We start from the raw sequence: 10,591 nt of genomic DNA, 5'->3' as shown, positions 1-10,591 counted from the left end.
GCGGTGCCCAGTAAGTATCAAGACTAACCTCGGTGGAGTTGTGACGAGGAACAGTCAAGACACCTACCGGTCTAATAAACTGTACAAATATAAGCATAGGAACAGCGGAACATGATGTATACATATAAAGACTACACACTATGGGCTAACAATACAACAATCAAAGTAAGGGAAGAAAAACATCAAGTAACAGTGGAAAAACCATAATAATGACATAGAAGAGCGAGCGGAATCACAAACCCAAAACCTAAATCACAAATACAGTAAAGGTAAGCAATAACTCAGAACCTACGACAGTGTTCACATTAAGTCTTAGCCAACAGACTCCACGAAATACCGAACCTCGGACAACTTACAGCTCACGGGTCCCAATACCTGAACCCTAACACTTGGCATCATGTGCCCCCATCACAACTCATGGTCACGCTGATAACTCACTTACAAACTAGAGCTACTCTCACATATATGACAAGTAGACGAGGGTGTACATCTATACTCAGAAAATATCAGGAGAGCTTCATATCCAATGGGAGTGTTCAACTACGTGTATGCTTGTGCAAGTGCTTTAACATAGTTCCTACTAGCTTATAAGCATAAGGAAAAGAACGGACGACACGTAAGATATTTTCGCACAACTTTCACGAGATAAAACTCATACAGGTAAGCATATCACAACACAATATAAATCAACAAGAATGCCCCCAGTCCATCATAAAAAATCCCTGACATGGCCCACCTTGTCTCGCCACGTGTGCAAATAATAACATAATAAGTACCCGCCTTGTTTCACCACACGTGCATCATAATGTTCCCACCTTGTCTCGCCACATGCGCAACCCACATATAAGCATATATATATATATATATATATATATATATATATATATATATATACATATCCCACCTTGTCACGCCGCATGTGAAATATATCTCAATAGTAGCAATAGCACGATAGAAACCTCGTGCAACCCCATAATAATAACCGCACGGCAGAAACCTCGTGCATCACAATATCAACAACCACACGGTAGAAACCTCGTGCTCCACCACAACAAGTACCACATCAACAATGACATTATTACAAGAACACAGCAAGTAAATCAACTTGAGAACTTTCGATAACAAGGAGACGGTAAAACTAGCTCACAAGGAATAACCACAATAGAGAATACTAAGCGTAATAAGAACAGCTCCACAAGGGAGAAAATAATGTGAAGCAACGATCCCACAATATGTAGTTCAACAACAAGGAAGCTAACACGAATCAAATAATTCCAAATAAGGAAATGTCAACTAAATATAGGAAGCTAACACGAATCAAATAATTCCAAATAAGGTTGGGCAAATTACAAAGAATATACAACAATTTCAATTAAGGATGAGCAGCGGGAAGATAATCATAACCTCAATTAAGACTAAACAATTACATGAGAGATAATAATGGTTTCCAATAAAGACAAGCAGTTATGAAAGATAGCATGACGATAGAAGAGGTAAAAATCTTCAATTAAGCAAAATAAGAGTCAAATAGGCAATAAGAATGAATCATAAAGCAATTAATTCCAATTGAAGGATGTAGAGGTGAAACTAGTAAATGGAAGCTCAATCATATCAAGAACAACTTCATACTCAGTGAATACAAGGACCTAAGAACTCTAAAAGGACAACTTCCCATATATAAGTCGGAACACGCACTCCTCACCTCACGTACACGGACTACAATCAACATAGAAGACTCGAATCCTAAGGGAAAGTCTCCCACACGAGGTTAGGCAAGATACTTACCTCAATCCGGCCAATTCAATACTCAATTTTGCTTTACCTTTACCAATTCATCAACGCTCGGCTCAATCTAGCCAAAAACGACTTGAATAAATCATACAATGCAAGAGAATAAAATTTCAATTGATAAAACTATGATTCTTATACAATTTGCAAAAAGTCAACAAAAGTCAACTCCCCGGGCCCGCACCTGGGAACCCGATAAAATTTACAAAAACCGAACACCCATTCACCCGCGGACCCAAATATGCAATTGGTTTTGATATCCGACCTCAAGTCGAGGTCTAAATTCCCAAAATTTTAAAATCCTAATCTCTACCCAAAAATCCCAATTTTACCATGAAAACTCTAGATTTTTGGTTGAAATCTTGTTAAAAGTTGTTAAGGAATGAAAGGAATTAGTTAGTGATCACTTACCAATGATTTGGAAAAGTTTGGGTCTTTGGAAAATCGCCTATGGAGGTTTAGGGTTTGAGAAAGTTGAAAAATGGGTGAAAATCCCGTCAAAAATATCACTTAACAGGCATCAGATGTCGCATTTGCGACCCAGGGTTCGCAATTGGGAACCCTCGCAATATGAGAACAAGGCAGGTCTGGTAGAAGACACATTTGCGACAAAACGTTCGCATTTGCGAACTGGGCATCGCAATTGCGATGAAAAAGTTCGCACTTGTGACCACACCAGAAACCAGTAATTTTTTCCGGCACGAAAATGAGCATAACTTCCTCATACGATGTCCAAATTCGATGATTTTTTTTCCTATGGCTCTGTAATTTCGATATGGATGTAATGATTCAATAAAAACTGAATTCGGATCTCATTTGCTCAATATGGTATCATTTTTTGCTTGAAGAAACGACGATGAAGCATCCAAAAACAAGCGCAACATAGCCTAAACCTATCCGAAACTCACCCAAGCCCTCGGGGCTCCAAACCAGACATGCACACAAGTCTAAAAATATCATACGGACTTTCTCGTGCGATCAAATCATCAAAATAACATCAAAAACTATGAATTTTACCTCAAAACTCATGATTTTCTAACTTTTCAACCGGACATCCAAATCACGTCAAATCAATTCCGATTCTCACCAAATTTCACAGATAGGACGTAAATAGCATAACAAACTTGTACTGGGCTCTAGAACCAAAATACGGGCCCAATACCAACGAGTTCAAACATTAATTCATTTCTTTGTTTCCTTTAAAAACCAGCACAACAATTTTCTTCAAAAATTGTTTCTAAGGCTAGGGACCTCGGAATTCAAATTCCGGGCATACGCCAAAGTCCCATATTTTACCGCGGACCTCCCGGGATTGTCGAAACACAGATCCGGGTCCGTTTACCAAAAATGTTGACCAAAGTCAACTAAAAACCAAGTTTTAACTCTAGAAATTACTATTTTTTCATATTTTCACATAAAAGCTTTCCGGTTTCACGCCCGAACTTCGCACGCAAGTCGATACACATAATATAAAGCTTCTCAGGACCTCAAATTGCCAAACCGGATGCAATTGCTCAAAACGACCAGTTGGGTCGCTACATCCTCCTCCACTTAAACATTGTCACTAGATCGTTCCACTCTTCTTTGATCCTTCTTATCCTAGGGATTGGAATCTGTCCGCTGTACTCGTCCTCATATAGCAGTGTCCTCGTCCATAAAGGCATATACTGGATCAACCCAAACTGTTTGAGAACTCGCAAGGGTGAGCATGGTTAGATGCCATCAAGTCCGATCGGCTCAATGAAGTATTTTTTAGGAATACTTAAGATTGCCCTCCCACCTAACCATGACACCTTTCAATTGACCCATTCTCCACTTAGATTAGTTAGCAGTTCCCTCCACTCTTCTTGTCCATGTGGGGAGACCCAATGTCTCATCCTCTCGTTGTGGTTGCGGATCATGTTGCTGACGCCCACAAAGTAGTCAATGGTGGCCTCTCGCTGGAAGAAATGTTTTGTGGCCCAAATCTTAAGTAGCAAGTTACAACCCTTAAAATAATCATACCCCCGTGCACATGCAGATAAAGCCCTTAGAATCTTAGCTAGCACCATCGGCACAAGAGTAGCTTGAACGATATCATGGAAGGTCGCCAGAACCACGGGTAGTAAGTTGATGTTGATTCGACCCCTTATCTGCGGGAAGATCAACAATCCCAACAGTGCCAATGAGAAGTGATAGGCCTGAGACTCTCCCACGTTGCTTGATCACACTGAAATTCACCCAAGTACCACTCATAGCTTTCACAATGTCCGAACCTATAGAACAGCTGATCTAGGCTCACCCATCTGTCCTTGATATTTCTTGGACCTCGACTGTTAGCTAGACCTAAAGCATCCAAGAACCTGTAACCGGGCGTAGTGACTGGTAGTATTGGTTTCCTCCTGATGAATGGCAGCTCCGTGAAACTAGTAACTTCTTCCAATGTCGTTACTAACTCACAATCAGCAAACTTGAACACCGCCTTAGCCGGATCCAAGAACTCTATCAGCAGGAAAGTGAGCACCATGTCTGCTCGGATGTTTAGCAAAGCGGTCAGTGCCCCTAGGTGTGTCAGAATCTCATCTCTGTGTTCCCCGCGGATGTTCTTCCACCACTGCTTCTACTTGTGGGGCGCTCCCATCACCATGTTGATCTCGGGGATGTTTCGATTGATTTCCATTTTTGAAATGGGTAAAGAAAGGTTTCAGTAAGTGTTTGTTTTGGATCTTTAAATGTCTCGTCAGGTTTATTCGTCTTTCCACAGAAGTCATGTCGTTGGGTGCATGACCCGTTGACATTAAGGTGGTTTTCCTAATTGTGTGTCGATGCCAAGGACCGACTCACCTAAGGTTTATGCAATATGACCTATTTTTGCTAGAGTTGGAGTGTTTCCTACTTTTAAGTTGGACTGAAGACTGCGAGAAGTTATGTCAGTTGACGTGACAAAGCCATTCTCTCAAAGTAAAGAGTTTTGAAAAGAAGGTTCGGAGGGGTGTATAAGACAACCCTCCCGTGCCATTGTGTGTGATATTGTACGGCCAAGACTCTATAGAAGGAAATGTGATGTGATAACTAGGGATTCTAGTTCATTTTACACTCCTTTTTACTTGAGTTTTGATGAAAAAAATGTATACAAATAGTCCCAAAGGTTTACATGTTGTACTTGTTTGCAGGGTTTGGTCAAGAAAGTGACAAGAGGTCAAAAACCAGCTCAAAAAGCAGTGAAACCTGCACAAGTACCAAGAACAGGTCAAAGCACAGCTGCAACAAACCCACTGCGGCCGCAATCCATTTAGTGTGGTCCGCAGTGAGGAGATTCAGAGAGGTGCAGATTTTGGAAGCTCAAGCACTGCGGCCGCCATCCATTTAGTGCGGACTGCAGTAGCCTCACCGCGGCCGCAATCCGTTTTATGTGGTCTGCGGTGCAGAGATTCAGAGAGTTGGAAAATTGGAAGTTGGAAGCCACTGCGGCCGCAAGCCATTTTGTGCGGACCGCAGTGAAGCCACCGCGACCGCGGTGCATTTTCTGCGGTCCGCGGTTGCCAGATTCAGAGACTCAAAAGTCAAGCTAAAAAGCCTCACCACGTCCGCGGTGCATTTTTCGCGGTACGCGATACCTCCGCAGGGGTATTTTTGTCCAGAAAATTTGTCCTTGTATAAATAGTTCTTTTTCAGATTTTTAGGGTATCTAACTTTTAGTTGAGCACGTGAACGGCGATTTTAGACTATTTTGAGTAATTTTATAGTGGGTTTATCATTGAAACTTTAATTCTTAGCTTGTAAACATATTATATGGGTTATTCTTCATCTAATTATCAATTTTCTTCCATTATAATGAGCAACTAGACCCATTAGCTAGGGTTGTCGCTCAACCCTAGTGTGGGTATTTGATGGGTCTTGTGCTTTAAGGCTTAGATGTTTATGGGTGGTTGATATTTGGACTGATTTGTGTTTTCTATATTGGATTAGTGGTTGCAAATACTAATGAGTTGAGTCAATCCTTGATGCTTTTGTGTCGCACTAAAATCATGGTGTTTAAGAGGTTGAATGTTGTTAATGACTCATTTGAATTGAGGGCAATTGTTAGTCCCAATTCATGCTAGATGAGGTAACTTTAGGGCAGCTGAATTTTCTTGGTTGTATTTTTAAGGAGGTGGGACTGATTTTGTTTGCTTGAGGACAAGCAAAAGCTTAAGTTTGGGGGAGTTGATAACTAGGGATTCTAGTTCATTTTACACTCCTTTTTACTTGAGTTTTGATGAAAAAAATGTATACAAATAGTCCCAAAGGCTTACATGTTGTACTTGTTTGCAGGGTTTGGTCAAGAAAGTGATAAGAGGTCAAAAACCAGCTCAAAAAGGAGTGAAACCTGCACAAGTACCAAGAACAAGTCAAAGCACAGCTGCAACAGACCCACCGCGGCCGTAATCCATTTAGTGCGGTCCGCAGTGAGGAGATTCAGAGAGGTGCAGATTTTGAAGCTCAAGCACTGCGGCCGCAATCCATTTAGTGCGGACCGCAGTAACCTCACCACGGCCGCAATCCGTTTTATGCGGTCCGTGGTGAAGATATTCAGAGAGTTGGAAAATTGGAAGTTGGAAGCCACTGCGGCCGCAAGTCATTTTGTGCGGACCGCAGTGAAGCCACCGCGATCGCGGTGCATTTTTTGCGGTCCGCGGTGGCCAGATTTAGAGACTCAAAAGTCAAGCTAAAAAGCCTCACCGCGTCCGCGGTGCATTTTCCGCGGTCCGCGGTACCTCCGCAGAGGTATTTTTGTCCAGAAAATTCGGCCTTATATAAATAGTTCTTTTTCAGATTTTTAGGGTATCTAACTTTTTGCTGAGCACGTGAACGGTGATTTTAGACTATTTTGAGTAATTTTATAGTGGGTTTATCATTGAATCTTTATTTCTTAGCTTGTAAACATATTATATGGGTTATTCTTCATCTAATTATCAGTTTTCTTCCATTATAATGAGCAGTTAGACCCATTAGCTAGGGTTGTGGCTCAACCCTAGTGTGGGTATTTGATGGGTCTGGTGTTTTAAGGCTTAGATGTTTATGGGTGTTGATATTTGGACTGATTTGTGTTTTCTATGTTGGGTTAGTGGTTGCAAACACTAATTTGTGCCTATTTGACTTGGGCTCTTCTTGAGAAAGAGAGCTTGATTCTAGGTAATCAGTCCAACAAGGAATTGGGGCGTACGCAAGAGATTGATAGCCCCATTTAAAGGGTTAAATCTAGAGATAGTAATACCCGACTTGAGCCTACATTGCTTGCATAATTTCGACACCCAATTGGTCTTGAGAAAGTCAATTAGGGCAAAGTCACTCAAGCTACCGAGAGGTATAGAGTGAGTAGTGTCGTGCTTTGACTATATCGCGATCCCAAACATAACAACTTTGCCTTAGACTTTAGAACCCGTCAAGTATTCACCTAGGGGAAAGTCACTTCCTAGTGCCTCGTTACCTATTTAGAAAACCTTTCAAGCAATTATTCTTAGTTTAATTTAGCATCTCAGTAGTATAATATTAGATGTAAAAAAGCAAACAATTATGATTGGAAGCGTAATTAAGAGCATTACGCATTGCTAGTTTAGATAGAAATCCAATTCCCAAATCTAGCTCCCTGTGGATTCGATCCCGACCTTCTCGGGTAAAAGCTGCATCGACCGCTCTTGCCACTTTGTAGTGGTGCAGGGTTGGCTTCGATCAACTTTTTGGCGCCGTTGCCGGGGAGCTAACGGTTTTGGCTATCTATCTAAATAGTCTTGTGTATTATTTTTCTTTCCTTCTGTGATACTAACTTGTGTGTGATGCCAATTCAGGTACAATATGGAGGCAAACAACAACAATGACCCTCTTGGAAACGTGGTTCCGGGGGAGGAGGTTGATGACATCGGTGAAGATGAGGTGTCTCTTGTACCTCAAGGAAAAAGGAGAGGCCGCCAGGCCAATGCCAATGACAATGTTCCAGACCCTCCCCCGCCACCTCCAAGAGTGGCCCCTCGGGTGCTTCCCAACCAAGGATATGCTAGTGCAATTGTCCCACCCCGGATTCGGGCGGGCAATTTTCAAATTACCAATGTGATGCTGACCTTATTGGAGCAGCGAGGGTATTTCACAGGTGTTCCCGATCAGAACACTTACAAGCACCTTAAGGGTTTTGTTGATACATGCTGGGGGAGCAAGCAAACGAACGTGTCCGAGGATGCCTTGCGGTTGAGACTATTCCCTTTCTCTCTTCGAGGAAAGGCATTAGATTGGCTTGAGAGACTCCCCAACCACTCCATCCATACATGGGATGAGTTGGCGGACAAATTCATTGCAAAATTTTTCTCGCCGGGGCACATGGCAACTTTGAAGGATGAAATCTTAGCTTTCAAATAGGATCCCAATGAACCATTGCATGAAATTTGGGAGAGGTACCGGACTATGGTAAAGGAGTGTCCCAACAATGATATGACTGAGGCAATGATACAACAGACTTTCTACCGGGGCATTAACACCACTAACCAGTGCATAGTGAACCAACTCACCGGGGGTAACTTCATGAACACACCGTATGATCAAGCGTGTGAGATATTGGATGAGATGGCGGAAACTTCTTCCGCTTGGCAAAGCAGAGCATTTGTGCCACAGGGTGACCCCACGGTTATTCACTTGCACAAGGAGCTTCATGATCATGGACAGGCAATAGCAGAACTTACAAAAACAATGAACCAGTTAGCAAAGGCACAATTACAGCAGGTTCAAGCTCCTCGACAAGTAAATGCTATGGAGGGTGTCAATATGCTTGTGAACAAAAGAAGACAAAGAGGCCAACAGAACTAAGGGAGTTCGGATCAATATGACCAAGACAGTGGTGGGTTCCAAGATGATGGTTATGATGAGCAGAATGAAGAAGTGCAATACGTAAACAACTATCAAGGCCAAAAAGGCAATTCTTCCAACCAACAACAACAATGGAGATCCCAAGGCAGTTGGGGAAATCAACAACAAGGGAACAATAATTGGGGGAACAACAACCAAAATCCAAATTGGGGCAACCAGAACAATAATTAGAACAATCAGGGTAAGTGGAGCAGCAACAACAACAACTGGGGTGGAAACAACAATCAGGGTGGTTGGAACAATAACAATCAGGGAAATCGGGGGCAAGGCTTTCAAAGGCCCCCAATGAATCAACAACCGAACAATCCACCCCATTCCCATCCCAAGGTCCTAGTTCATCCAATAATGACATGGAGAGAATTGAAATGATGTTTGAACACATGATGAAAAGGAATGCTGACTTCGATGCTCAGTTGGCATCCCACAATACTTCAATCAGAAACTTGGAGGTTCAGCTAGGCCAAATCTCATAATCCTTGAATACTCACCCTAAGGGAGCTCTACCTAGTGATACAGTAGTCAACCCGAAGGGTGGGAACAATACCAGGCATGCAATGGCGGTAATTACAAGAAGTGGACGAGGCGGTGATGTGAATGCCTCCAAACAAAAAGAAATTTTGAGTGATGAAGTTGAGTTGTAAGAGGATGAGATCCCTTTGGTGATTGAGAATGTGATTGATGACAATGTGAATGAAGAAGTGAGGATTGATATCAAAGATACCGAGGTGGAAACTCAGAATGACGTGAACCCGTCTAGGGAACACGTAATAGACATGCCGAAAACGGCTGTGCCTAAAGCCAAGGCTCCTTTGCCAAGGCCACCTCCACCTTATCCACAAAGGCTCGCGAAGCAGAAAAATGAGAACCAGTTTTAAAAAATTCATTGACATGATGAAGAGCTTATCCATTAATGTGCCTTTGGTGGAGGCTTTAGAGCAAATGCCAGGTTACGCTAAATTCATGAAAGACTTGGTGACAAAGAAAAGATACATGGACTGTGAAACTATCAAGATGACCCACCAAGTTAGTGCTATAGTGCATTCAGTGGCTCCGAAGTTAGAAGATACCGGTGCTTTCACCATTCCGTGCACTATTGGGAGCGCAGACTTTGCAAAAGCTCTATGTGATTTGGGAGCGAGTATCAACTTGATGCCCTACTCAGTCTTCAAGACTTTGGGTATTGGACATCCGAGGCCGACTTCCATGAGATTGCAAATGGCGGATAGATCGATGAAGAGGCCCTTGGGTATAATTGATGATGTTCTTGTCCGGGTAGACAAATTTATCTTGCCAGCTGATTTTGTGATTCTCGATTGTGAGGTCGATTTTGAGGTACCTATAATTTTGGGAAGACCTTTCCTTGCTACTGGGAAGGCCTTAGTTATTGTGGAAGCAGGGGAACTCACCTTCCCGGTAGGTGATGAAAAAGTGATCTTTCATGTGTGTAAGTCAATGAAACAGCCCAACTGTATTGAAGTGTGCTCATTCGTGGATCTTTCACGGCAGTGATAATTGATGATACTAGTGCAATGATCAATGTGGAGGACCCTCTAGAGGCAGTGTTGTTGAATCTTATGTAAATGAGGATGAAGGCCGGGTGGAGTGTGTCAATGCTTTACATGGAATGGGCTCTTACTATTATGAGCCTCGGAAGCTATCTTTGGATCTTGAGAATAGGAAGATTCCACCAACAAAGCCCTCAATCGAGGAACCTCCGGTGTTGGAGTTGAAGTCGTTGCCTCCACACCTCAGGTATGACTTCTTAGGCCCTAATTCAACTTTGCCAATTATTCTTTCTTCTTGTCTTACTAACATGCAGGTAGATGCCACATTGGCATTTCTCCAAAAACGGAAGAAGGCAATTGGATGGACTTTAGCTGATATTCGGGGAATAAGCCCCGCCTTTTGTATGCACAAGATTATTCTTGAA

Source organism: Nicotiana attenuata, chromosome 3, assembly GCF_001879085.1.
Source record: "Nicotiana attenuata strain UT chromosome 3, NIATTr2, whole genome shotgun sequence".
NCBI lineage: Eukaryota > Viridiplantae > Streptophyta > Magnoliopsida > Solanales > Solanaceae > Nicotiana > Nicotiana attenuata.
Note: the sequence above shows the minus strand (reverse complement) of the source record.